We start from the raw sequence: 27,781 nt of genomic DNA, 5'->3' as shown, positions 1-27,781 counted from the left end.
GATCGCTTGAGCTCAGGAGTCCAAGACCAGCCTTGGCAACATAGGGAGACCTCATCTCTACAAAAAATAAAATAAAATAAAATAAAATAAAATAAAATAAAATAAAATAAAATAAAATAAAATAAAATAATGAAGTGAAAGGCTCACTTGAGCCCAGGAGGTTGAGGCTGCAGTGAGCTGTGATTGTGCTGCTGCATTCCCACCTGGGTGACAGAGAGAGCCCCTGCCACAATAAAAAAAGTAAGGAAATAAAATTAAAAAGTAGTTGCTTAGGAGTACTTAATGCAGGTATTTTGCATGTCTTTATAAACAATTTATGCCATGACTATCGGTGCTCTGGGTGCTATTGGAAGTAGAGTCCTTAGCATTTTTAAGTCTGATCGGACTAGAGACCCAATTCCAGTAACTCTAAAACCAATTTAGAGAACTCATCCTTAAAATTCTGTCCCCTCTAGAACCACTCCTAGTACGTAGTAGGGGTTACCCAGAGAGACAAAACCAGTAGGATGCAGATAGACATAGATATAGATGTAGATATCAAAACTGATAGAGCTATATGAGAGAGGATTTATTATGGGAATTGGCTCATGCAATTACGGAGGCTGAGAAGTCCTATGATGTGTTTCCTGCAAGCCAGAAAACCAGGGAAGCCAAGAGCATGGCTCAGTCCAAGTGTGCAGGACTCAGGACCAGGAAAGCTGGTGGTGTAACTCAGTCTGCAGATGATGGCCTCAGAACCCGGGGGACACTGGTGCAGGTCCTGGAGTCCAAAGGCTGAAGAACCAGGGATTCCAATGTCCAAGGGCAGTAGAAGATGGGTGTCTCAGCTCCAGGAAAGATAGGTAGGTAGATAGAGAGATAGGGAGAGACTGAGCAAATAGACCATTGACCTTTCCGTTCTATCTGGGCTCTCAGACAATTAAATAGTGCCCACCCACATCACGTGAAGATAGATCTTCCTCATTCAGTCCATGGATTCAAACGCCAATCTCTTCTGGAAATGCCCTCACAGGGACGCCCATAGATAATACTTCACCAGCTATCTGGGTAGCCCTTCAAGTTGACAACCAAAATTAACCTTCACAGGGTCATATATATTTTGTTAAATTTATTCTTAAGAATTACGTTTTGGGGGTTCTGTTGTAAATGGTATTTTTTTTTTTTTAACATTTCAGACTTCAGTTGCTCATTGCTAGTATATAGGAAAGTGATCGACTTTGGTGTATTAATATGTATCCTGGGCCCTTGCCGTAGTTGCTTTTTTAGTTCCAGGAGTATTTTGTTGATTCTTAGAGATTTTCTAGATGTACAATCATGGCATCTGCAAATATAAACAGTTGTATTTCTTCCTTTCCAATCTATATACCTTTTATTTTTCTTTCTTGTCTTATTGAAATAGCCAGGACTTTGAGTCCTGGTGAATTAGGAAGTGTGATGCCTCCTCTTTGGTTCTGCTTGGTCGACATTGCTTTAGTCATTTGGGGTCTTTCATGGTTCTGTAAAAATTTTATCATTGCTTTTTCTGTTTCTGTGCAAAATGCCACTGGAATTTTGATAGAGTTTGCATTGACTTTGTAGATCACTTTGGGTAATGTGGAGATTTTGACAACATTAATTCCTCTGATCTATGAACACAGGATATCCTTCCATTTATTTGTTTTCATCAGTTTCTTTCATCAAAGTTTTAGTTTCCAGTGTACCTATCTTTCACTACCTTGATTAAATTTATTCCTTAGTATTTTATTTTTTTTGATGCTATTGTAAATAAATTGTTTTCTTAATTTCTTTTTTGGATAGTTCATTGTTACTGTCAAAATACAACCCATTTTTGTACATTGATGTTGTATCCTAAAAATTTACTACATTGATTAGTTTTAACTTTTTTTCATGGAGTCATTAGGGTTTTCTATGTATGGAATCATGTCATCTGCAAACAGAGATAATTTTACTTCTTCTTTTCTAATTTGGATGCTTTTTTTGTTTGTTTTTGCTTTCTTTTCTTACCTAATTTCTCTGGCTAGCACTTCCAGTGTTATGTTTAACAGAGCTGGCGAAAGTGGACATCCTTTTTGTTGTTCCTGATCTTAGGGAGAAAGCTTTTCACTTTTTATTATTGGGTATGTTGTTAGAGGTGAGATGTCGCATATGACCTTTATTGTGTTGAGGTACATTCCTTCTATACCAAATTTATTGATACTTTTTTTTTTTTTATCATGAAAGGGTATTGAATTTTGACAAATGATTTTTCTGTATCTATTGAGATAATCATATGATTTTTATGTTTTATTCTGTTAATGTGATGTATCACTTTTTTGAGTTGCTTATAGTGAATTATCTTTGCATCTGAGGGATAAATGCAATTTGATCTTGATGTGTGACTCTTGTAATATGCTTTTGAATTTGGTTTGCTGGTAGTATTCTGTTGAGGATTTTTGCATTTATGCTCATCAGGGATATTGGTTTGTATTCTTTTCTTGTAGTGTCCTTGTCTATTTTTCATATCAGGGTAATACTTGCTTTATAAAATGAATTTGGGAGTATTCCAGAAATTCAGTTTTTTGGAAGAGTTTGAGAACAGTTGTTATTAGTTCCTCTCAAAATATTTGGTAGAATTTACCAGTGAAGCCATGAGGTTCTGGGCTTTTCTTTGATATGTGATTTTGATTACTTATTCAATCTCCTTACTTGGTCTGTTCAGATTTTCTATTTTTTTACGATTCATTCTTAGTTAATTGTATGTTTATAGGAATACATCTGTTTCTTCTAGATTATCCAGTGTGTTAATATATAATTGCTCATAGTGGTCTATTATGATCCTTTGTATTTCTGTAGGATCTGTTGAATGTCTCCTTTTTCATTTTTATTTATTTTAGTCTTATCTCTTTTTTTCTTCATCTGGCTAAATGTTTATCAATTTTGGTTATCTTTTCAAAAAAACAACTCTTAGTTTCATTAATCTTTCCCAGCTCTGCTTGTTGTTTTCTTCCTTCTGCTAACTTTCAGCTTAGCTTGCTCTTCTTTTTCTTTTTCTTTTTTTTCTTTTTTTATTTTTTTGAGACGGAGTCTCGCTCTGTCTCCCAGGCTGGAGTGCAGTGGCCGGATCTCAGCTCACTGCAAGCTCTGCCTTCCAGGTTTACGCCGTTCTCCTGCCTCAAGCTCCCGAGTAGCTGGGACGACAGGTGCCCGCCACCTCACCCGGCTAGTTTTTTGTATTTTTTAGTAGAGACGGGGTTTCACCATGTTAGCCAGGATGGTCTTGATCTCCTGACCTCGTGATCCGCCCGACTTGGCCTCCCAAAGTGCTGGGATTACAGGCTTGAGCCACCGCACCCAGCCTTCTTTTTCTAGTTCTCTGAGGTATAAAGTTAAGCTGCTTATTTGAGGTTTTTCCTTTTTCTTTATGCAGACATTTATCACTATAAAGTTCTCTCTTAGAACTGCTTTTGCAGTATCTCATAAGTTTTGATATGTTGTATTTCCATTTTCATGTGTCTGAGATATTTTTGGTGTCCCTTTTGATTTCTTCTTTGACCCATTGGTTTTTAAGGTGTGTGCTGTTTAATTTACATATATTTGTGGATTTTTCCATTTTTTCCCCCTGTTACTGATTTCTAGTTTGATACCAAACTAGAAACTGGAAATGGTTGGAATAGATGCTTGATATAATTTCAGTCATTTTAAATTTGTTAAAGTTTGTTTTGTGGTCTAACATATGATCTATCCTAGAGAATGTTCTGTGAATACTTGAGAAGAATGTTTATTCTGGTGCTGTTGAATGGAATGTTCTGTGTATGTCTGTTAGGTCCATTGGTCTAAAGTGTAGTTCAAGTCCAATGCTTGTTTCCATACTGATATTTCTGTCTGGGTGATCTATCCATTGTTGAAAGTGGGATATTGAGTTCTTCTACTATTATCATTGCATTGCTGTCTATTTCTCCTTTTAGCTAGTTATATACTTAGGTGCTTCAATGTTGGGTGCATATATGTTTAATATTGTTATATTCTCTTGGTAAATTGACCACTTTATCATTATGTAATAATCTTTTTCTCTTGTTAGTTTTTGATTTAAAGTCTATTTTGTCTGATATAAGTACAGCTATCCCTGCTCTCTTTTGGTTTCCATTTGTATGAAATATCATTTTTCTTCCCATCACTTTCGGTCTATGTATATCCTCAAAGTTGAAGTTAATCTCACGTAGGCAGTGTATACTTGGGTCATGCTTTTTAAACACATTCAACCATTCTGTTTTGTTTTTTAATTTAAAGGATGAGATCTCACTATGTTTCCCAGACTGGACTTGAAATCTTGGGCTCAGTAACCTCCTGCCTTAGCCTCCTGAGTAGCTGGGACTACAGAAGTGCACCACACTTTGGGTATTCTATGTCTTTTGATTGTAGAATTTGATCCATTTACATTTAAAGTAATTATTAATAGGTGAAGACTTACTATTGCTGCTTTGTTAATTGTTTTCTGGATGTTTTATACACCCTTTTTGTTTTCTTCCTTTCTTATTGTCTTTCTTTGTGATTTGATGATTTTCTGTAATTGTATGTTTTGATTTTGTGTACCTACTATAGGTTTTTGATTTGTGGTTATCAGGAGACTTACATTAAACATCATAAACAGTCTATTTTAAGCTGATAATAGCTTAAGTCCCATACAAAACCTACATTGTTCCTCTTCCTTTCCCACATTATATGTTTATGATGAAGTCTGCAGATAAATTAGTAGGATCTATGGCCTTTCTTACCTTCTCCCAGCTTCTTGCAACCACTTAGCTGTGCTGATCTCCTCAGTGTTCTGAGTGGGGTGAGAAAAAGTGGGCCTTTTGGGCAGTTAGCCATATGGCTGGGGGCGGGTGGCCTGGTGCTCACTCACTTTCCCCTGTGGAAAGGTCATGGACCTAATAGATTTCTTTTGTCACTGAGCTATGTTGCCTTGAAAAAAGGGTGATGTGGATAAAGTCAAACTGTTCTTTTACCCTCTTCAATGCATTTATTATTAGATTTTTTGCTATAACAGTGCTAGAACTTCTCCACTGGACTCCTGGACTTCCACAAAGATACTCTCATCTATAGGTAGTTGAAACATCAATGCTTTTGTGGAGGGATGATGGTGGAAATCTTCTATTCTGCCACCTTACTGACTTCACTCTTTTTAACTCCAGTTGTTCTTTGTAAGATACTTTGGACAAGATCACTAAAATCTTGTCACAGAAACTGGATATACCTATGGTGGCTACAGCCACTTCTTACATACTTGGAGAGCTAATGTCCTCCCCCTTCAAAAAAGTGGAGTAGAGGAGAAGAGGAGTAGTGGAGAAGAGGAAGACAGGAAAGGGGAAGAAGAGAAGGAACAGAAAGAAGCCAAAGGGAGAAAGATGCTAAATAAATTTTCTGCTGCAGTTGATATGGTTATATATTGTTTTCTTTAGTCTGTTGATGTGTGGATTACAGTCCACACTTTTTAAATGTTGAACCCATCTTGCATATCTAGAATAAATCCCATTTGGTCGTATTTTATAATTCTTTTTATTTATTATTCAATTCACTTTGCTAATTTTTAGGTCTTTGCATTTATATTCATGAGAGCTATTGGTCTATAGTTTTCCTTTCCCATAATATCTTTATCTGAGTTTTGGTATTACGGTAATGCTGTCCTCAGAGAATGAGTTAGAAAATCTGTCACCTTGACTTTTTGGAAGAATTTGGTATGACTTCTTCCGTAAGTTTTTAATAGAATTCACTGCCAAAACCCTTTGGGCCTGGTAATTTCTTTTTAGGAAGGCTACTATTATTAATTCAATTTCTTTAATAGATACAGGGATATCCAGATTATTTATTTCACCTTGTGTAAGTTTTGGTAATTTGTGTCTTTCCAGAAATTAGTCCATTTCATCCATGTGAAATGTGTGGGTATAGAGTTAATTATAGAGTTTCTTTATTATGCTTTTACAGTCCATGGGATCAATAGTGATGACACTTTTTCATTTCCGATATTGGTTATTTGTGTCTTTTCTCTTTTTTTCTTACCTAACCTAGCTAGAGGTTTATTAATTTTATTAATATTTTCAAAGCACCAGCTTTTATTTCTGTTGATTTTTTTTCTGTTTTGAATTTCATTGATTTATCCTCTAATTTTTATTAAATTTTTCTTCTGCTTGTTTTAGGCCTAAGGTGGGAGCTTAGGTTACTGATTATCTTTCTAATAATATTCAGTTAATGCTATATTCAGCATTGATTTTGCTGAATCCTACAGATTTTGATATACTGTATTTTCATTTTCATTTAGTTAAAAATGTTTTTAAAATTTCTCTTGAGACTTCTTTTCAACTTGGATTATTTAGAGGTGTATTGTTTAATTTCTAAATATTTGGGGATTTTTTTTTTGCCAGCTTTTTGTTTTTTATTTCTAGTTTAATTCCACTGCTGCCTGAGAACACTTTATACGATTTCTATTCTTTTCAATTAGTTAAAGTATGTTTTATTCCAGAATGTGGTCTATCACGATGAATGTTCTACATGAGCTAGAGATTAATGTGTATTATTCTGTTGTTGGATGAGGTAGTCAAAAATGTCAATTAGAACAAGTTGGACGATAACTGCTGTTCAGGTCAACTTTATCCTTGTCTATTTTCTGCCTTCTTGACCTGTCAGTTACTGGCAGTGGTGTCTTGAAGTCTCCAACTGTAACAGTAAATTTGTCTATCTCTCCTTGCAGGTCTATCAGCTTTTGCTGCATGTATATTGGTGCTCTGTTGTTAGGTACAAACACATTAAGGATTGTTGTATCTTCTTGGAAGTCTGGTTCCTTTATCATTATATAGTGCATTTTAAACATAATTTCAATTTTGTTTTAGATGTAGGGGTTGCCTGTGCAGGTTTGTTACATGGGTATGTTGCATGAACCTGAGGTTCAAAAGGTCTCATCACCCATGTAGTGAGCATAATATCCAATAGGTAGTTTTTAAGGCCTTACCCCCCTCCTTCTCTCCCTTCTCTGGTAGTCCTCAGTGTCTGTTGTTCCCATCTTTATGTCCACGTGTACCCAATGCTTAGCTACCACTTATAAGTGAGAACATGCAGTATTTGGTTTTCTATTAATTCACTTAGGATAATGGCCTCCAGTTGGGTCCATGCTGCAAAGGACATGATTTTGTTCTTTTTATGGCTGTGTAGTATTCCATAGTGTATATGTACCACATTTTCTTTATCTAATCTACCATTGATGGGCACTTAAGTTGATTCTATGCCTTTGCTGTTGTGAATAGTGCTATAATGAACATATGAATGCATGTGTCTTTTTGGTAGAATGATTTGTTTTCCTTGGGGTATACAACCAGTAATGGGATTGTTGCCTGGGATGGTAGTTCTGTTTTAAGTTATTTAAGAAATCTTCAAACTGCTTTCCATAGTGGCTGAACTAATTTACATTTTCATCAACAGTATATAAGTGTTCCCTTTTCTTTGCAGCCTTGCCATTATCTGTTATTTTTTGACTTTTTAAAAATAGCCATTCTGACTGATGTGAGATGGTATCTCATTATGGTTTTGATTTACATTTCTCTGGTAATTAGTGATGGTGAGCATTTTTTCATGTTTGTTGGCCATTTGTATGTCTTCTTTTGAGAAGTGTTTGTTCATGACTTTTGCCCGTTTTTTAATGGGGTTATTTGTTTTTTGCGTGTCGAATTGTTTAAGTTCCTTATAGATTCTGGATATTAGACTTTTGCCAGATACATAGTTTGAGAATATCTCCCCCATTCTGGAGGTTGTCTGTTTTTTTTCTGTTGATAAACAGATAAACAGTGATTACCTTAGCATTTACAATATACATTTTAAATTAACCTAAGCCCATCTCCAAATAACACCATTTCACTTCATTAGTAGCACAAGTAGCACAGATACCCTATAACAGATTAGTCCTGTGTTAGTCCATTTTGCATTGTTATAAAGGAATGCCTGAAATTGGGTAATGGATAAAGAAAAGAGGTTTAATAGTTCTGCAGGCTGTATAAGAAGCATGATGTCATCATCTGCTTCTGGTGAGGCCTCGGGAAGGTTTTACCCATGGCAGAAGGCAAAGAGGGAGCAGGCATGTCACATGGCAAGAGAGGAAGCAAGAGAAGTGCTAGACCCTTTTAAGCAACCAGCTTTCACATAACTTATTGCTGCAGGGAGGGCACCAAAACATTGATGAGGGATCCACTCCCATGACCCAAACACCTGTCACTAGGCCCAACTTCCAACATTGAGGATCACATTTCAACATGAAATTTGGAGGGGACAAATACCAAACTATATCAAGTCCCGATTCCTCCTCCCATCCCTTATAACACTTGTCATTTATTTTACTTACCCATATGCTGTAATAACCCAATGCATTCTTACTAATGTTATTTTAAACAAATAGTTATCATTAGATTGATTTAGCATAAGAGAAGATCTTACTTTTACCTTCATTTATTCCTTCTCTGATGATCCTTTTCTCTTTATGCAGATTCAGGTTTCTGACCTATAATTTTCCTTTGTCTAAAAAAAATCTTAACATTTCATTCGGGTGTGGTGGTTCACACCTGTAATCCCAGCATTTCTTGTAGGGCAGATCTGGTGATAAATTCCTTCCATTTTTGTTTGTCTGTAAAAGTCTTTACTTTCTCTTCACTTTTGGAGGACAGTATCACTGGATATAGGGTGGATGCAATGACTAACACCCATAATCTCAGTGCTTTGGGAGGCTGAGGCAGGAGGATCACTTCATCCCCAGAGTTCAAGACTAGCCAGGGTAACATAGTGAGACCCCGTCTCTACAGAAATAAAATATAAAAACATTGTCAGATGTGGTGCAGCACACCTATAGTCCTAGCTACTTGGGAGGCTGAAGCAGGAGGATTTCAAAGTCCAGGAGGTCAAGGCTGCAGTGAGCTATGATCACACCACTGCACTCCAACCTGGGCAACGGAGTGAGACTGACTGAAAAAAAATTTTTTTTAATGATAGCCTAAGAGCTCTGAGAATTAATGTGAATTGCAGGACACATTTATCATCAACACTTTGAACATACTTGTGGCCCTGGTTCCTCTCAGGACTTTAAAAATTATTTTTATACAATTTAAAAATTATATGTAAATATGTACATATACATACACACATATATACATATATATGTATACACATATACATACATATATGTGTGTATATACACACACATATATATAACTGGATATAGAATTCTAGGTTGGTGGTATATGTCTTTCAACACTTAAATTATTTCACCTTACTGTCTTCTTACTTGAAGTTTTCTGACAAGAGGTCATTGTAATTCTTATCCATATTTCTCTCTAGGTAATGCGGTATTTTTCCTTTTGTGTCTTTCAAGAATTCTTGTTGTCTTAGGTCTTCTCAGATTGAATATAATAAGTCTATGTGTAGTTGACGGTTTTTTTAATGTTTAAAAAATTCTGCTTGGTGTTCTCTGAGTTTCTTGCATCTGTGGTTTGATGTCTGTCATTAACTTTGCCAAGTTCTAAGCCATTATAACTGCAAACATCTCTTCTGCTCCATTCCCTTTTTCTTCTCTTTCTGGTATTCTAACTACAAGTATGTTACATTTTTAAAATTTGCCTCAGTTTTTAGTTGCTCTGTTCTGTTTTTTTCTTTTTTCCAATTCCTCTTTTTTCCTTTGCATTTCGGTTTGGAAAGTGTCTATTGATCTGCCTTCAAGCTCCTCAATTCTTTCCTTAGCCATGCTTAGCCTATTGATAATCCCATTGAAGGCATTCTTTGTTTCTACTAAAATGTTTTTTTATTTCTAGCAGTTCCTTTTGATTCTTTCTTAGGATTTTCATATCTCTGCTTGATTACCCATCTTTTCTTATATTTTGTCCTTTTTTTTTCATTAGAGCTCTTAGCGTGTTAATCATAATTATATTCAATTATCTATGTGATTCAGTTCTGACGTCTGTGTCATATCTGAGTCTGGTTCTGTCACTTGTTTTGTCTTTTGAAGCTGTGCCTTTTCTTATCCTTTGGTGTGCCTTGTAAATTTTTTGTTTATCAGGTAATAGAAACTGAGGTAAACAGCCCTCTACTCTGAGGGTTTATATTATTCTGATAAGGAGTCAGGTATGTTGGGGAGAATACTGTTCTATAATCTTCCAATTAAATGTCTTATAGTGAGCCTGTGCTTCTGGCTGAAACCTTCACAAGTATTTCCTAGTGGCATAGCTTTTGCAACTTGGAGGTGACAGGAGAGCTAGAAGGGGCTGGAGTTGGGGAAATGCCCTTCACCCAGGTGGGATAAGGCTCTGGAAACATCTTTCCCCAGGAGAGTGGTCCTTTGTTGTGGAAATTACTCTAGGCCTGTTTCTCCATGATTACTCTTCACCCTTGTCCCCTACCTGCCTCCTACCAGGCTCTTCTGGGCTCTTTCTGGGCTCTTCACAGTGAGAAACTGGTATGGTTCCTGGAGGTAAAATCCATGAAAGTACGGAGCCCCCAAGACTGCACACCCCCAGGATCTCTTACTCTCAGGGTAGCCTGTCTCAGCAATTGATCAGAATTACCATTTAAACATCTGTGTCTGTTTGTGTCTCCTGTGGCTTCTATTCCCAGTAAGCCAGTCTTGGCCACAACTCTCTGGACTTACCCATTTCCCTGATTTCAGGAGAGTGATTTGCTCTGCAATCTCAAGTCTCTGATGAGTCTGAGAAAGCTAGTGATTTTCAGGTTGTTCTGCTTTTTCTTGTGGAAGGATGGGAGCTCTTTACATGTTTTGGGTGAAAATAAAAACCCATTCTTTTTTCAAAATTTTTTGTCCCTCCCTATTCTTTCCTTCAGGCCCTCTAATTCCGTGTATATAGGCCACTTGAAATTGTCCCATAGCTCAGTGATACTCTTCGCATTTTTAAAAACTTATTGTTTTTTTCATTTCATTTGGAATATTTTCTATTGGTATATCTTTAGCAATCTCATCCAGTGTATTTTTTATCTCAGACATTGCTATGTTTATACTGACAGCTCAATTTGGTTCATTCTTATATTTTTCACATCTCTCCACATCTCTGTTTAGCTCTTTGTACATAGGGAATGCAGTTACAGTAACTGTTTTAATGTCCTTGCTGCCAATTCTAACATTCATGTCTGTTCTGGGTTTGTCCAATGGGTTGATTTTTCTCCCCATTATGGGTTGTATTTTCTTGCTTCCTTGCAGATCTCACAATTTTTTATTGGCTGCAGATGTTGTGAATTTTACCATGTTGGATACTGGATACGTCTGCATTCTTATGAACACGGCTGAGCTTTGTTCTGGGATGCAGTTAAGATACTTTGGAACAACTTGTTCCTTTCATATCTTGCTTTTATGACTTGTCAGGCAGGCCTGGAACATTACTACATCCAGGGCTAATTATTCCCCACTGCTGGGGCAAGACCCTTTTATTGGTACCCTACCCAATGCCCTGTGAATCATGACATTTTCCAGTCTGGCTGGTGGGAACTGGTTCTTCTCCCAGCTCTGCATAGGTCCTGGGTCCTGCAGCCCCGACCCCTTATAGATGGTCCTTCCAGGCTATAGTCATTCCCTCCCAGGCCTGTGATGAGTATATCCTGCTGAATATTTCAGGGGGAACCATCTGGAGATCTCTAGGGTTCACTCTTTGTACCACTCTCTTCTCTGCCCTGCAAACTCTAGCCACCTTGGTCTCCCCAAACCCCCAACTCCATTTCCTCAACTTGGATTCACTGGGCTCTGCCTCAATTTCCCTCCCTGTGTTGCAGTCCAAAAACTCTCTCAGGGCAGCAAGACAAGGCAATTGTAGGACTCATTTTGTTTTTTTTTTTTCTTCTCTTGGGGATCACTGTCCTTCCTTGCCCGATATCCTTTCTTGAAAACCAGTGTTTCTTTTTTTTTCTTCAGTCTTTTTGCTTATTATTTTGGCTGAGAGGGGAAACCTAGTTACTGTTACTTCATCTCTGCCAGAAGTGGATGAAAAGCCTTGGAGAGTATCATCAGTTTTGACTGATTTTCTGGCTTTGGAGTGAAGGCAGGTTCAGGGACTTCTACTTGTTCTTTCCTGCCATAATAGGTCTTACCTCAAAGGTCAAGGAGCTGATGAAGGGGTCTGCCTGCTTATGGGTCCATGTTGATTATTTGTGTAGGAACTGGGGGAGTAATCTTCAAAAGGGTTCATGAACATAGCCCACCCCATGAGATAGACCTGGGCCAGGACTCCACTTATTACCCAACTCCCCTATGCTGCTTCTTTAATGGGGGGCCCATGATGGCACTTGGGGCCCCTAGTACCAGTGTTATGAGTGTTATGCAGACTCCATATGCAACAGGCCTGCAAAGATAGTTGTGTCCCTCAGTTATCAGCTGCGATGATCTGATTCAGTGGCTGTAAGTCCCTTGGGGAAAGGACTGAGGACATACCACAGATTGCATTTGGTATGCTGTTTCAGGGTCCTGCCTCATGGGGACCCAGCTTCTGTTTCCATTGATGAGTCTGGGTCTGAGAACTGGCTGAGGTCTGGAAATGGTCAACGGGTCAGGAATGCATTTGAGAGAACGATCTCAGCCTCAGGTCATCCAGTCTTGACCCCTTGTTTGTATATTAAGTGGTCACTTGGTTGGTTGCCCACCTGTCCCCTCTAGGAGCATGATGCTCTATTACCCTTCTCAAAGACCCCTGTGGGTTAGGCCAGCTGGTGCCATTTCCTCTTTGCTGCCTGAATTCACTTTCCATGGCTGCCATAACTAAGTACCATAGACGGGTAGACTTAATAACCAGAAGTTTATCCTCCTCAGTCCTGGAGGCTGGAATCCAGGATCAAGGTATCACAGGGCTGGTTCCTCCTGAGGCTTCTCCCCTTGGCTGGCAGATGGCTGTTCTCTGGCTGTGTCCTCACAGGGTCCTCCCCCTGTGTGTGTCTGAGCCCTAATCTCCTCTTCTCACAAGGACATCAGTCAGGTTGGATTAAAGCCGTTAGAATTTGGATGTTTGTCCACCCCAAACCTCATGTGGAAATTTGATCCAATGTTGAAAGTGGAGGTCTAATGAGAGGTGTTTGGGTCTTGGGAGCAGATCCCTCATGAATGGATCAATGCCCTCCCAAGTAGAGAGGGGCAAATAAGGTCTCACTTTATTAGTTCCCTTAAGAGCAGGTTGTTACAAAGAGGCTGGCACCTCCCTCCCATCTCTCTGGCTTGCTCTCTTGCCATATGGTCTCTGCACACACCGGCTCCGCCTCACCTTCCACCATGAGTGGAAGCAGCCTGAGGTCCTCACCAGCAGCAGATGCAGGCACCGTGCTTCCTGTACAGCCTGCAGAACCATGAACCAAGTAAACCTCTTTTATTTATAAATTACCCAGTCTCAGGTATGCCTTTATAGTAACACAAGTGGACTGAGAAAATTGGTACTGAGAGTGGGGTGTTGCTATAAAGATACCTGAAAATGTGGAAGTGGCTTTGTAACTGAGTAATGGGCAGAGGTTTAATGAGTCTGGAGGGCTCAGAAGAAGACAAGAAGATGAGGGAAAGTTTTAAGCTTCTTAGAGATTGGTTAAGTGGTTGTGACTAAAATGCTGATAGACATGTAGGCAATAGAGGCCATGCTGATGAGGTCTCTGATAGAAATGAGGAACTTACTAGGGACTAGAATGAAGATCACCCTTGTTAACCCCTAGCAAAGGTTGCAACTGCATCGTGAACATGCTTTAAGGCTTTGTGGAAGGCTAACCTTAAGAGTGATGACCCAGAGTATTTCGTGGACGAAATTTCTAAGCAGCAGAGTGTTCCAGAAGTACCATGACTACTTTTAACAACTTACAGTCAATACGACAGCAAAGGAATGATCTAAAAGCAGAATTTCTAATAAAAAGGGAAGTAGAGCATAAAAATTTGGACAATTTTCAGCCTGGCCTGTGGTAGAGAAGCAAAGAACGTTTTCAGGAGAGGAATTCAAGGTCCTTTGGGACTCTGCTTGCTAGAGGGATTAGCGTGACTGAAAGAAGGCATAGTGCTAACAGTCACAACAATAGGGAAAGGGCCCTGAAGGCATTTCAAAGGACTTTGAGGCCGCCCTTCCCATCACAGGCCCAGAAGCCTAGCAGAACAGAGTGACTTGGAGGGTCAGGTCCAGGGTGTCACTGCCGTGGACCACCTTGGGATTCTGCTTCCCACATCCCAGGCACCCCAGATCCAGCCATGGCCCAAAAGGCCTCAGATACCACTTGGGCAGCCGCTCTGCAGAGCATGAGGCATGGGACTTGCTGGCTTCCATGTGTTGTTAAGTCTGCAGGAATCCAGAATGCAAAAGTGCTGGAGGCTTCCAGGGTGCCACTGGAACTGCTGCTTCCCACATTCCAGCCATTCCAGATCCAGCCATGGACCAAACGGCCTCAGATACTGCTTGGACAGCTGCTCTGCAGAGCACGAGGCATGGGACTTGCTGGCTTCCATGTGTTGTTAAGTATGCAAGAATCCGGAATGGAAAAGTACTGGAGGCTTGGCCGCTTCCATTTAGATTTCAAAGGGTGTATTGGAAAGCCTGGGTGCCCAGGCAGAACCCTGCTGCAGGGATAGAGCCCTTCAGAGGTATTCTTCTAGTGGAACTGTGGGAATGGGGCTGCCATAGGGACCCCAGAATTACAGAGACACTGGCAGTGTGCAATCTCAGCCTGGAAAAGTCCCAGGCATTGGACTCCAACCTGTGAGAGCAGCCGCGTGGGCTGGGCCCAGAAAAGCCATGCGGACAGGGCTGCCCAGAGTCCTGGGAGCCCACCCTTCCTTCCAGTGTGGAATGTGGGACATGGAGTCAAAAGAGATTTGGGACCTTTAAGATTTAATGTCTGTTCTACTGGGTTTCAAGCTTGTGTGGGGCCTGTTCTGCCTTCCTTTTGGTCAATTTCTCACTTTTGGAAGGGGAATGTTTACCCAATGTCTGTTCCACCGTTGTACCTTGGAAGTAAATGACTTGATTTTGATTTTACAGGCTCATACCTGAAAGAAACTTGCTTTGAGTCTTAGATGAGACTTTGCACTTTGGACTTTTAAATGGATGCAGGAACAAGCTAAAACTTTAGGGGACTCCTGAGATGGGATGATTGTATTTTGCATGTGAGAAGGACATAAATTTGGGGGGACTAGGGGGGAATGCTATAGTTTGGATGCTTGTCCCCCAACCTCATGTTGAAATTTGATGCCCATTGTTGGAGGTGGGGGCCTGGTGCGAGCTGTTGTGGTCATGGGGATGGATTCCTCGTGAGTGGATTAATACCCTCCCTGGAGGAGGGTGAATAACAAAGTTCTCACTTTGAGTTCCCATGAGCACTGATTGTTAAGAAGAGCCCAGCACCTTCCCTCTCTCTTGGTTCCTCTCTTACCAAGTGGTCTCTGCACACCAGCTCTCACCCTCCTGCCATGCGTGGATGCAGGCTGAGGCCCTCCCCAGCAGCCGATGCAGGTGCTGTGCTTCCTGTACAGCCTGCAGAACCATGAGCCAAATAAACCTCTTTTCTTTATCAATTACCTAGTCTCAGGTATTCCTTTATAGCAACACAAACAAACGAAGACAAAAGCCCACACCAGTGACCTCATTAGGACTCTCACACTGGGTCTTGAATTGTGAATTTGTAGATCTGAATTTGGGGTTTTCTTCCTTCAGGACCTTGGTGGCTCTCAGCAAACGCTGCCCGTTCCACCACTCTTTGGTTAAGGCTTCCTCATAGTTCTCAAGTGCTGGGGACATGGCACCAGGTGTGTGTGATCCCACAGTGTTCTGCTCTAGCCTGCCAGGGGCTCTGCCCACTCCTCCCCTGCTCACCCCCATGAGGGGTTCCTCCTTGCCCTGGTCAGTGAGAGAGCTGATCACAGAGTCCACACCTGGGTTCAGCTTCCCAGTGCCATGCCTGGCACCAACTGTCTTAGGCCTGTTCCCCTGAAGCGGAATCTGCAGTGGGGTTTCTCATGCGTGGGATTTGTTAGGGGAGGGATGTTCTCCTAGGAAGAGAAGAGCCTGAGAACACAGGCAAGCAAGAGGGTGTCTTAGCAGCAGACAGCCTCAGGGAGCTCTGGGGCATACATTGTACTGTGGTAGGCTGGGCTTTGAGGCAAGAGGACTGGGTTTCATATTCCTGGGTGGTCACTCCTGGTGTGGGCTGCCCCTGGGCTGGGGCACAACCTTCTGTTTGCCTGAGAATGAGTCACTGAGGAGGGGCAGCCGTGAGAACTTGCAGCCAATCTCTGTGGCTGGGAATGGTTGCACAGCCTGTGTAGGAGTCAGGTGGAGCCGAGGGTGTAGGGGCCAGGCAGAGCAGAGGCTGGTATAGGGACCCAGTGGGCACAGGGGATGGGGACCCAGGGAGGCGCTGGCAGCACGCTGCAGGCTGGGCAGCTCCAGGCACCTTCCTCATTACCATGTGTCCTCCTTGCACAGGGGATTGTGAAGGTTCCAAGGCTGGGTCCAAAGGGCCTTGGAATAGGGGGAGCCCACAGAGAGCCTCCCAGGCATAGGGGCTGTCCTGGGAAGCTGCTCTGACCCCAAGGGGTACCTTGGGAAGGCTTGGTCTGGCCACAGTCCTGCAGCACCCCCTGGGCATGGGAGGTGGGTGCCCAACTCAGCCAGGCTCAGAGGTCCTGGCCCCCTGCAGCAGGCAGTGGGCAGCAGGTGGTGCATCCACACCCGTAGGTCTCCTTATCCCAGCAGACGGGACTGTAGGCACACTCGCTGCTGCAGCGGTGTCTGTCTGAGCCTGCTGGCCTGGGTGGGCACCGCTGAGGATGTTTGCCGGGCGTTGGTGCCGGGACATCGGTGCTGGGCATTGGGAGTGGTGTCCCTGTGGGCAGGCAGCTGTGCTGGGAGGGCGGGTGTTGCTGGGTCCCCATGGGTGTGTCTGTGGCTGTGGGTGCGTGTGGCTGTGAGAGGATGGGCACGTCTCTGCGTGCCTGTGCGTGCTCCTGATTTGTGTGTCTGTGTGTGCTCATGCATCTCTGTGCACCTGTGCGTGCCCGTGTGTGGCTGTGCATCCCTGCTGTTTGTGCACGGTACGTATGTGTGTTTATCTGTGTGTGGCTCTGTGTGTCTGTGTTTTGTCTGTTCATGTCTGTGTGGCTATGTGTACTGTGTGTGGCTGTTTTATTTGTGTTTCTCTGGGTGTGGCTATGTGTGCCCATGTGTGGCTGTGTGTGTCTGTGTGTACCTTTGTGTGCCCATGTGTGGCTGTGTCTTTGTGGCTGTGTGGCTGTGTGTGCTGTGCGTGACTGTGTGTATTTGTGTTTATCTGTGTGTAGCTGTGCAAGTCTCTGTGTGTCTGTGCCTGTCTGTGTGTGTCTTTGTGTCTGTGTGTCTGTGTGTGTCTTTGTGTCTGTGTGTCTGTGTGTGTCTTTGTGTCTGTGTGTCTGTGTGTGTCTTTGTGTCTGTGTGTGTCTTTGTGACTGTGTGGCTGTGTGTGCTGTGCATGGCTGTGTGTATTTGTGTTTATCTGTGTGTGGCTGTGCAGGTCTGTGCGTGTCTGTGTGTGTGCCTTGCGTGTTTGCATGTGTACCTATGTGTGCCTGGTGCCCTCCAAGAGAATGGGCACAGGGAGTCCATTGCAAGGATAGGCAGCGTACGACCTGTCTCCCTGAGGGTTGCTGAGGGTGTGAGGGTGGGGTAGCCACACGTGTGTCTATGCCGGCCTCCCTTCTGTTTAGAGGGTGGGGTGGTTGGCAGCTGAGAAAGGAGAAGGGAAGAGGCAGCTCTGAGCTCCCTCCTGACCCCAGGAGACCCTGAGCCCAATACTGACTTCCCACTGGCATCCTGCTCTCCCTGGGGCCTGGCTGCGAGTGGGGCCTGAGAGGTGGGGCGCTGCCCTCAGGGCTGCCCATCTGGCCCAGGTTACACCTGGTTGGTGCCTACTTTCCTCAGGTGAGGACCTGCCCATTCCGGGCTCGTCTGTGAAGGGGACACGATGGTGAGACCACCGTGAGCATCCCATGTGCCCAGTGCATCCCGCAGGGAGGCCCCATCCTCAGTGCCTCTGGGGGTCTGTCCAGAGCACCTCTTGATCCAGCTGCATCTATCCAGTCTGCTGGCCCTGACTGAGCGCCTACTTTATGCATTCCTGAGCGGGGACCCCGGGATATAGTGGGGGATCTGGGCTGAGCAGGGACCCCGGGATATAGTGGGGGATCTGGGCCGAGCGGGGACTCTTGGATATAGTGGGGGATCTGGGCCAAGCGGGGACCCTTGGATATAGTGGGGGATCTGGGCCGAGTGGGGACCCTACAGAGCTTGTGGGTCAAGGCAGGAGAAGGCCTGGGGTCGAGGGGCAAGTAGAAGCCAGGCTTCGTGGCCTCTGACACTGAGGGCCCCGGGCAGGCCTCCTGGGCGGCTGCTCTCCTGCACCTTCTGCAGACAGCGACCTCACCTTCACGTCTCCCCAAGCCCTGGTCACACACTTAGCCTGTCCTCTTGAGGGCCTCGTGAGCTTCTGAAAACTCACTTGTCTGGGACTTGCTCCTGTTACCCCATCACCTACCACCCAGGGGCTGTCCCGGTCCCCCCTCACCTGCCCCCCAACGTCCGTCCCGGCCCCCCTCACCTACACCTCAGTGGCTATCCCGGTTCCCCCTCACCTACCCCCCAGCGTCCGTCCCGGCCCCCCTCACCTACACCTCAGTGGCCATCCCGGTTCCCCCTCACCTACCCCCCAGTGTCCGTCCCGGCCCCCCTCACCTACACCTCAGTGGCCATCCCGGTTCCCCCTCACCTACCCCCCAGCGTCCGTCCCGGCCCCCCTCACCTACACCTCAGTGGCTATCCCGGTTCCCCCTCACCTACCCCCCAGCGTCCGTCCCGGCCCCCCTCACCTACACCTCAGTGGCTATCCCGGTTCCCCCTCACCTACCCCCCAGCGGCCGTGCTCCCTCTCTGGCTGCTTCCGGCTTCCGTTCCATGGAATTTAGCACCTCGAGCTCCCGTGTGCTCAGCCTCTGTTCTCTGCTTCCTTCCCCCTAGGGTGGAGGCTCTGCGGGTTCTGGGACCGGGTCTGTTTTGTTCCCAGCTGTGGCCCGGTGCCCAGAGGGGGGCCTGGCTTGTGTATGAAGGGGACAACTGTGTACCCCTGAACGAGGACTGGGGTGTGTAGCCTGGCTGGGGAGGCTGCGGAGCCTTCCTTGCAGGAGAGGGTCCCGTAGAGTTAATTTCGGTGAAATGCAGGTGTGCAAAGGCCCTGCGGCTAGTCAGGTGTGGACCTGCAGAGGCTGGGGTGGGTGGGCACCACCCAAAGCCTGGGGAGGCAGGTGGGCCGGCCCAGGCCAAGCACAAAGGCTCTGTGTGGGTTCTGTCTGTGACTTTACCAAAGGCTGACGGGCAGCCCTGGGGGCCTCTAAGCACGGAGAAGTGCCCATTGACGCTCATGTTTGCAGAGGTCACTCTGACTCCCCAGAGGAGGATGTGCAGAGGCAGAGCGGGGGGTAAAGGGAGACCACAGAGATGTTGCTGCCCTCCTGATGGCGTGCCTGAAGGACAGAAGGTGGGGCAGGAAGGAGCAGCAGCTGGCAGGGCAGGTGGCAGGACAGTGGTACCCAGCATCAAGATCTGGCCTGGCAAGGAGGCCCAGGCGGTGAGGAGCCCTGGGGCTCAGGCCCGGGGCAGCTGAGCCTGTGCTGTCTTCTGTTGTCTGAGAGTGACAGACGAGGGCAGCTGGCTTCTGGGCTGGAGCACAGGGGAGAGGAGGTGGCCCAGCGGGAGATGGACTGTGGCCTGCATGTAGCTGGGAACTGTGGCAGGAAGACGAGAGGAGGCCATCTACAGCAGTTCCGGGCCCAGTGGAAGAGGCCGTCCCCCAAGGACCTGGGAAGGAGCAGCAGAGAGGGGAAGAAATGGATGGGGGGCAGGGAAGGCAGGAGGAGGTCTCCAGGACTGGAGGCCAAAGCACTGGGCCCCTTGGCGGTGCGGGAGCTGACTGACCTGGACTGTGGTTAGAAGAGAGGCGGCACGAGGTGACAGGGAAAGGCAGTGGACAGGCCTTCTGTCTTTGGAGACATTTAAGGTGAAGTAAAGAGGTTGGCACGAGCTGTAGGGCAGCCTGTGGACTCAAGGGATGAGTGTTTAAGATGGGAGAGAACTGAGCCTGTCTAAAAGCCCATGGAAGAAATGAGTTACAGGCCACAAAAAGACAGGAAGAAACCGCCAACGCGACATGCTAAATGGAAGAGGCCAGGCTACAAAGGATTGTAGGATCCTGTAGGTTTCTACCCCTAGGACATCCTGGAAACAGCAAAACCATGGAGACAAAGGTCAGTGGCTGCCAGGGGTTAGGGAGGAGGGAGGAACAAACAGGTAGAGTATGGAGGATTTCGGGGCCGTGGAACCCCTCTGTGGGGTGCTGTAACAGTGGATACAGGGTAGTATTTGTCCAAACCCAGAGAACTTACACCACCAAGCTCCAGGCCTCATGTAAACTATAGCCTTTGCATAATAATAAAGTATTGATGTATTTCAAAACAACGTGTTGTGCAGGATAAATATACGCATTTTTATTTGTCAATTAAATAAACAGAAATGTTTTTTAAAAAGCATCAGCATGGATAAGCAACGTGCGATCTCCCCATACGGTGGGGGATCCGGACCCCTGCTGCCACGGGGTGGACCTGAGGCACATGCTCGGTAGGAAACACCAAACACGGAAGGACGGACGCTGTGTGCTGCCACTCACGTGAGGCTACGAGAGTCATCAAATCCACAGAGATGGGAAGTAGAACGGGGGGGTCAGGGGCTGGGGGAGGCGCAGGGAGTTTGCATTGAATGGGGACAGAGTCTCATCTTGGGAAGATGAGAGGGTTCTGAAGATGGATGGCCGTGAGGGCTGCGCACCAGTGTGAGTGTCCCTAGTGCCCCTGAACTGTGCCTTGAAAAACAGTGTCCATTTAGGACAGTACATTGATGTGATGTGTTTTTTGCCCCAGTAAAAAGTATGCAACTTTTAAAAACATCTGATGGGTTCCTGAACTGACTCACAGTGATGCAAGAGGCCAGTAACAGCCGAGACTGCGGGCACTGGGGAGGGCTGGGCAGGGGGTAGGGCATTTGGGAACTTTCAGTACCTTCTGCTCAATTTTCTGTAACCCTTAAAGTGTGTTCTTAAAAAAAAAAAAAAAGAAAGACTACCAGTTACAAAACGGAAAAAGCCCAGGGGCCAATGAGGGCACCCGGCGTAGCCTGCGGGCCAGTTAGCCGGGGGGCTGGAGGAGGTTGGGATGGAGCTGGCCCCTGCTGCACGCCCTGCTGCACCCCTGTCTAGGCACGGGTGGGGGTCTCCTGGGGTTTGCCTGTTGCCCCTGGGGCTATGTACTCCATGGTAGCAGGAACCAGGGCAGCCTGCCCACTCCTGCGTCCCCACAGTAGGGCTGGCTTCTACCGCACAGTAGGTCTTCAGGACATTAGGGGAAAGACTGGATGGACGGACAAAGGTGCTCGGAGAGGTGTGTGTGTGGCCACAGCAGCTCCCACGGAGGGCCCCTCCTGTGGCCACGCTCAACAGGAGCTGGGATGGCGCAGTGGGAGGTACAGGGCCACAGGCCTGGAGATCAAGGCACGGAGAGACCACCAAGGCTGCAGCCAGCCCCAGGCAGAGCTGGGAGTGAGCCAGGCTGCCTGCTTGGGGTCTGTGGCTCGGCCTCAGCCCCTAGCCTATCTGGGTTCCCCACGCTCAGGGACCCACCGTCTGTGTGTCTATCTCAGTGGGCTATCATTTTTTAAATGAGTTGAAGCTCACATACACAGAATTAGCTATTTTCAGTGCACAATCCAGTGTATCCAGCACGATCTCAGTGTTGTGCGACCCTCACCTCCGTCTAGCTCCAGAGCCCAAGCACCCCCCAGGCGGAAACCCTGTCACTGAGCAGCCACTCCCCGGCTCCATCACCCCCCACCCTGGGCGGCCACCCATCTACTTTTGTCTCTATGGATTTGCCTATTCTGGACATTTCATATAAAGGAAGTCCATCACCATGTGGCATTGTGTGCCCCGCCTCTTCTACCGAGCGCAGCGTTGGCGAGGCTGGTCCATGCTGCAGCCTGCGTCTGTCCCTCATTCCTCTCATGGCCCAGTAATGTTCCATTGTATGGACAGACCACAGTGGGCTCATCTTTTTTGTGGTCGATGCATGCTGGGGTCATTTCCATCCTTGCCTCTGGTGAGTGATGCTGCCTGGAGCATGGGTGTGCACATGTGTGCCTGAGTCCCTGCTTTCACTTCTGGGGACAGAGCTGGGGTGGGATTGCTGGTCACATGGTAGTGCTGGGGGTAATCAGCCTGCACGGACCTGCCACGGCATTGCCCATGGCAGCTGTGCTGTTGGCATCCCAGAGCTGTGTGAGGCTTGCTCGCAGGGCTCTAGCTGCAGGCCCACTCCTGGCCCGTGGGTCTGGAGTACACAGAGAATGAGTGACCAGCTCTCAAGTGTGTGAGCAGCTCCCACAGCCCGGGCACCTGCCTGCTGTGGAGAGATCAGGGCAGGTGTCTTGCTGGGGACTCCAGCCGCTTCCTCTGGGCTCGTCTCCTAGCTCCAGGGTTGCTGGGAAGCTAGTTCTAAAACCAGGGGAGAAGCCATGTGCTCTCTCTGCCCACTGGGAGCCCCAGTGTAGAACAACTGTGCCCTGGTGGGGTGGGGGGGCTGGTGCCCACACCATGCCAGGCAGCTCCCCCACCCTGGCCTCAGGCAGAGCTGCCGTCCTTCTCCCCTTGGTTTAACCATTAACAGGTCGCCTGCGGTGCACCCGGAGACAATGGCGTGTTTGTTCAGTGTGGCCCGTAGGGGGCTGTGCAGGGTCCTGGCACAGTCATCAAAGCTTTGCGATTAAGTCTATTAGGGACGGGATTTGTGCAAACAAAGGGACAGGTGCAGGGGCCAGGCCAGCTGCTGGGGCCGGGTGCTCTGCCGGGTGGCCATAAACCTCCCTGGGCCGTGGGGCTTCCCTTACCTGCAGCCCGCTCGCCAAGGCTTTGCTGTTCGCCCAGGCACGGAGGCCAGGCTGTGCAGGGCAGGGTGTCCCCAGGGCATCCTGCTCCCCCTACCCCTTGGCCCCTGGGCTGCCTGGAACCTGGTTGGCTCAGGAGCTTTTTATGCACAACTCCTCTGCCTATGTCCCCTTGGCAGGTCCTTTTTAACACGAGTCCTCCTCCAGTAAAGGACAGGGTCACCACCAGGACCTGCAGCTGGGCCTCCGTTCCCCAGTGGGTGTCTTTGCATGAAACGGCCTGGGCCCTGGTCCTCGCCGCACCAGCGCTGCCTGCAACCTCGTCCCTGCACCTGGGGCCCCCACCAAGTCCCTGGACCTGCACAAAGCAGCCCTGAGCATGGAAGTCAGGGGAAGGGAGGTCTCGATATGAGCCCAGCCATGGCCAGAGTACTGAGCCCAGGGCCAGCAGCTTCAGCGGGCAGGGCAGGGTGATGGGTCTGTGGGCTGGGCTGCCCAGGGACCTCAGGCCTGGGATCTGAGGGACACCAATGCCCTTTGCAGGCCACCATTTCCCTTTCCACTTTCCAAATGTGCTTGGACACAGGTGGATGCACCTGTCTGACCGGCAGACACCCGGTTCTGACCCGTGTGGAGCTTCGTGGACTGGGCTCACCTGTGCCTTCTTGCATCAACCAGGTGTGGACCCTGACAAGGTGCCGGCCACTGTCCTCCAGGAGCTACCTCAGGGACACGCAGGGAGGGACTGGACAGACAGATGGAGCCCAGTCTTTGCTGCCCAGCCAAGCCCTCATGGGCAGTACAGTCTCCTTCAAGATCGTCCAATGAAAGCAGGCAGAAGCCACATCCTTTTGTGACCTAAGCTTGGAAGCAAGGTTGTCACTTCTGCCTCATCCTATTGGTTGGAAGTGAGCCAGGAGGTCCCGCCCACATCCAAGGTGGGAGTCCCTGCAGGACGGGGCTTGGGAGGTGGGTCCATGGGCTCCAGAGGGGCTGGACCACAGCAAGAAGAATGAGGCCAAAAAGCACCCGTGGCAGAGTCCTCCATGGGCAACGCAGACCGGCTCAGGCCCCGCCCTTCCCTCTGGGGTCTCCTGTGATGGGACAGAAGGGCACAGCTGGGGAGCAGGGTGGGCCGTTAGAGCTGGGCAGAGGCCACAGTGGCCAGGGGGCTGGTAGAGTGGCTCTCCAGCCCCATCAACTGCTGCCCTAGCCGCTGGCTGAGGGTCTGCCTGGAGAGGAGTGGGGTTAGACAGCCGGGCCCAGGACCCCCTCACAGCTGCCGCTAACACTTATTCCCTGCTCCTGGGAAGCCTCCTCTAGAGGCCTCGCCTCTGTGGTCTTGGCGATGAGACAGAGGGACCTCAGCCAGGACAGAGAAGAGACCCTGGTCTTGGGGGTCCACAGAGTGGGAGCCGGGCAGACTGGATGGAAGTCCTAGGCTTGGACCCTGTTATGGGACCTTCCCTGTCAGAGTGGGCTCAGGAGGGAGTAAGTGCCTGGTCCTCAGGTGTGTAAGCACCAGGACTGGAGCCCACACCCTGGGGAAGCAGGGCCAGGGTGGCTGGGGTGGACTTGATCCCTGGAGAGGAGTGTGAGCGGCCAGGGCAGGCAGGAGGCAGGTCCAGGCCTGTGGGCTGACGGGGGGTGAGGAGGCAGTTTAGGGACCCAAGAGAAGGCCGAACGACCGTGGGGTGGGTGACCTGGGGCCCTGACCCTGCCTTACCCTTGGCCATGGGGCCACATTCATGCTTGGCCCCCACCCAGCCTGGGCTGGGAAGGCATCAGCTCGGCCATGAGGCAAGGGGCCAGCCATGCCTGGGGCCAGAGGGGGTCCCCCAGCCCTTCTTCTTCTCTCCGTCTTCTCTCTGTCTCCTGAGTGGGGCCCCTGCCCTGCCCTGACGGGGTGCCCAGTCCTGACCTGGCAGTGGCTCCAGCCTTTGCAGCGCGGCCCTGTCTGCCTGTGTGTGTGTCTGGGTTCCTTTCGTTTGGCCGCCCTCCCCTGTCTGCACTGGTGCTCCCCCAACCTGCACTGCCCGCCGGGCCAGGCTCTGTCTCTGCCACCTGTCAGGTGCTTGCAAGACTCTGCCGTCCTGTCTGCTCCCAGCTTGCAGTTTCTGCCTCCACTGGCCTGGGCCTGCCCTGCTGCCGCCTCCCTACGCCCTGGCTGTCCACTGCCCCTCTGCTGCCCATGGGCCAGCTGGTAGGCTCCCTACCAGGAAAAGAAAGGGCCAGACCGTGCCGGACCAGGACTGGGCACAGCGTCCAACGCTCCAGATGGACAGGCTGAGACGCGCAGTGAGCAAGGCTGCCTGGGACAGGTGATTTCTGGAATGTGGGGCCAGCCAGCCTTGGCGTGAGGCGTGGACAGCTGCCAGCTTCTTCTCAGGCTGCTCACAAGCAGCAGGGGAGTGATCCCATTTGCTGCTTGGCACCTGGCTTGCCATCCCGCCCTACCCCAGGGCACTCAGACCTCAAACTCCTCAGCTGCCTGGAGCACCAGGGAAGCCTAGGCTATGTGAACCTGTGCCCAGCAGCCTAAGGGGCACCAGCACATTCTCCTCTTCTCTGATTTTCCAAACCTTCCTGCCTTTAAGGAACGGCTCCCAGGCCTTCCTGGTTTTCACCCAGGTCTGCCAGCTCTGGAGCTCTGAGAATATTCCTGTAAGATGCACATCCCAGGCCTGGTCACAGACTGTGTGAGTCACAGGTAGGGCCCGGGATCAGCATTTTGATGGATTCTACAAGCACTGCCAAGAATGGCTGCCCCGGGATCCTGGAGCCTGGGTGTGGCCTGGCATCTCCTGCATCCCTGTGCACCCAGAGCCAGGCCAGGGCACGGGCCATCCTCCTCACTCTCCCCTTCTCAGAGGCCGCCCTTCTGGCCTGGCCTGCACCTTTCCCCACTCGCTGCCCTCCAGCCGCCGACACACTCACTCCTGCGTCGGGGCCTCCGCACGGTTCAGACGTTCCTCCCACAGCTTCCCAGGGGGGCCAAGAGCAAGGAACCTGCCTCTCCTCACAGAGCCCTCTGCTCCTGCCACATGGCTGGATTTTTCTTGGATGCCAGCATTTGACATCTCTATGTGAGATCTGCTTCTTCCCTGATCGTGTCATTTCCTCCACCAGCAGGCAGTCGCGTGAGGACCAGTGCCTGCTCACCGCTGGGTCCCTCCCATGTGCAGGGCAGGCAGGTGCTCAGTGCCCCCTGGGCGCATGCCTGGGAGCCCCGCTCCTGCTCCCCAGAGGGAACAAACGACTGACCTGCTGACGGAGGCTGTGAACCCACATGGGTTGTCTGCAGACATAAAGGGACATCTCCTATGATGCTTCTGGAGAGGGCAAGGCTCCACAGCTGAGGGCTTTCTTTGGGCCACAATCATGTGAAATGCCATGACCTTGTGCCACCCCGTGGCAGATGATGCTCTCAGAAGGTGGTGCGGACCCTTCCCCCACTATGGTGTGGACACGCAGACATGGGGCCTCTCCCACCTCTTACAACTGGGGCAGGCTGACGACCACAGAAGAAGGGACGCCCTGCGACTCCCAGACCACATCATAAGAGGCCACGCAGCTTCCTCCTGGAGCTCTCGGGCAGCTGCCCTTGGAGCCTGGTTGCCATACCGTGAGGAAGCCCAGGTGCCACCGAGGCGGCACATGCAGATGTGCAGCCAATGACCCTGGCAGAGCCTGGCAAAGTCAGCGCCAGCCACCAGACCTGCCAGCAAGGATGCTCTGAGCCGACTTCCGCTCCAGCTGTTGTCTGACTGCCCACGAGACACCCTGAGTGAGCACTGCCAAGCTGAACCCCATCGACTCCAGAATTGTGAGAGTCAGTCGTCCCACGACTTCCTGGTTTCAGTCACTGCTGTTGGGCAGTTGTGGGTGACCCTGAAGGGACGCTCTGATTAGGGACATCTGCCTGGCTGTGTGACCTGAGTCCCAGCCTCAGCTTTCTCATGTGAAAAATCAGGACAACGGTAGACCCTACCTTATAAGGCCACTGCAAGAGTGAAATACAGTGGAAAATGTACACAAGACAGGGTGGCTGTTTGACACCCTCTTAGTTCTTAAAATCTAAGGCCCATGTCAAGTTTTACCATCATTTTGTCATCATGATGAGAAAAGAAATGAGATCAGCCTGACCAACATGGAGAAACCCCGTCTCTACTAAAAACACAAAATTAGCCAGGCGTGGTGCGCATGCCTGTAACCCCAGTTACTGGAGAGGCTGAGGCAGGAGAATCACTTGAACTCGGGAGGCGGAGGTTGCTGTGAGCCGAGATCACGCCACTGCACTCCAGCGTGGGCAACAAGAGCGAAACTCTGTCTCGAAAAAAAAAAAAGAAAGAAAGAAAGAAATGGAACTTAAATGAGGAAATGGTGCTTTCCTGCTTTCCTTGTTTTGTTTCTCGCTTATTGAAAGCACCTTGCCTGATGGGTTGAGGGAGAGATTTTCTTAAATCACCGTTGTGTACACATGTAGAGAGAAAATACCAGCAAGTAAGGGTTACTGGTCCCCACATTTGAGTCCACTTTCTCCGGGTCAATTTTGTCTAGAGTCGTTGCACCGAGGCCGTCCATCATACACTCTTCCTTTGGGCCGTGTACAGGACTGGGGGACACCCGTTCCCTAAGAAGGGCCTCCACGATTGACCCGGGACCTTTTGCCTGCTCTGCCGGTGTCTAGATCTTACCAGCAAATCATCTCTGGAAGGTGCCAGCAAATCATCTCTGGAAGGTGCCCCAGACTCACTGTCCTTCCCTAGATGGGCCCTTGAGGCTTGGGATGGAAGTGTAGAGGGGTCACTGCC

At 48.3% G+C, this 27,781-nt stretch overlaps 1 long non-coding RNA gene across 1 annotated transcript; it reads right to left on the bottom strand.

Annotated features, from left to right (window-relative positions):
* Positions 1 to 27,663, bottom strand: LOC105469781 (uncharacterized). The gene is made up of 4 exons (XR_980078.3): positions 23,623 to 27,663; positions 19,956 to 20,073; positions 18,892 to 19,838; positions 1 to 57 (listed from the first exon to the last, which is right to left on the bottom strand). It is a non-coding gene; the product is annotated as an uncharacterized lncRNA (long non-coding RNA).
* Between the last annotated feature and the right edge of the window lie 118 nt (positions 27,664 to 27,781).

Source organism: Macaca nemestrina, chromosome 12 (genome assembly GCF_043159975.1).
Source record: "Macaca nemestrina isolate mMacNem1 chromosome 12, mMacNem.hap1, whole genome shotgun sequence".
NCBI classification, from domain to species: domain Eukaryota; kingdom Metazoa; phylum Chordata; class Mammalia; order Primates; family Cercopithecidae; genus Macaca; species Macaca nemestrina.
This window is presented reverse-complemented; position numbering and strand designations above follow the sequence as displayed.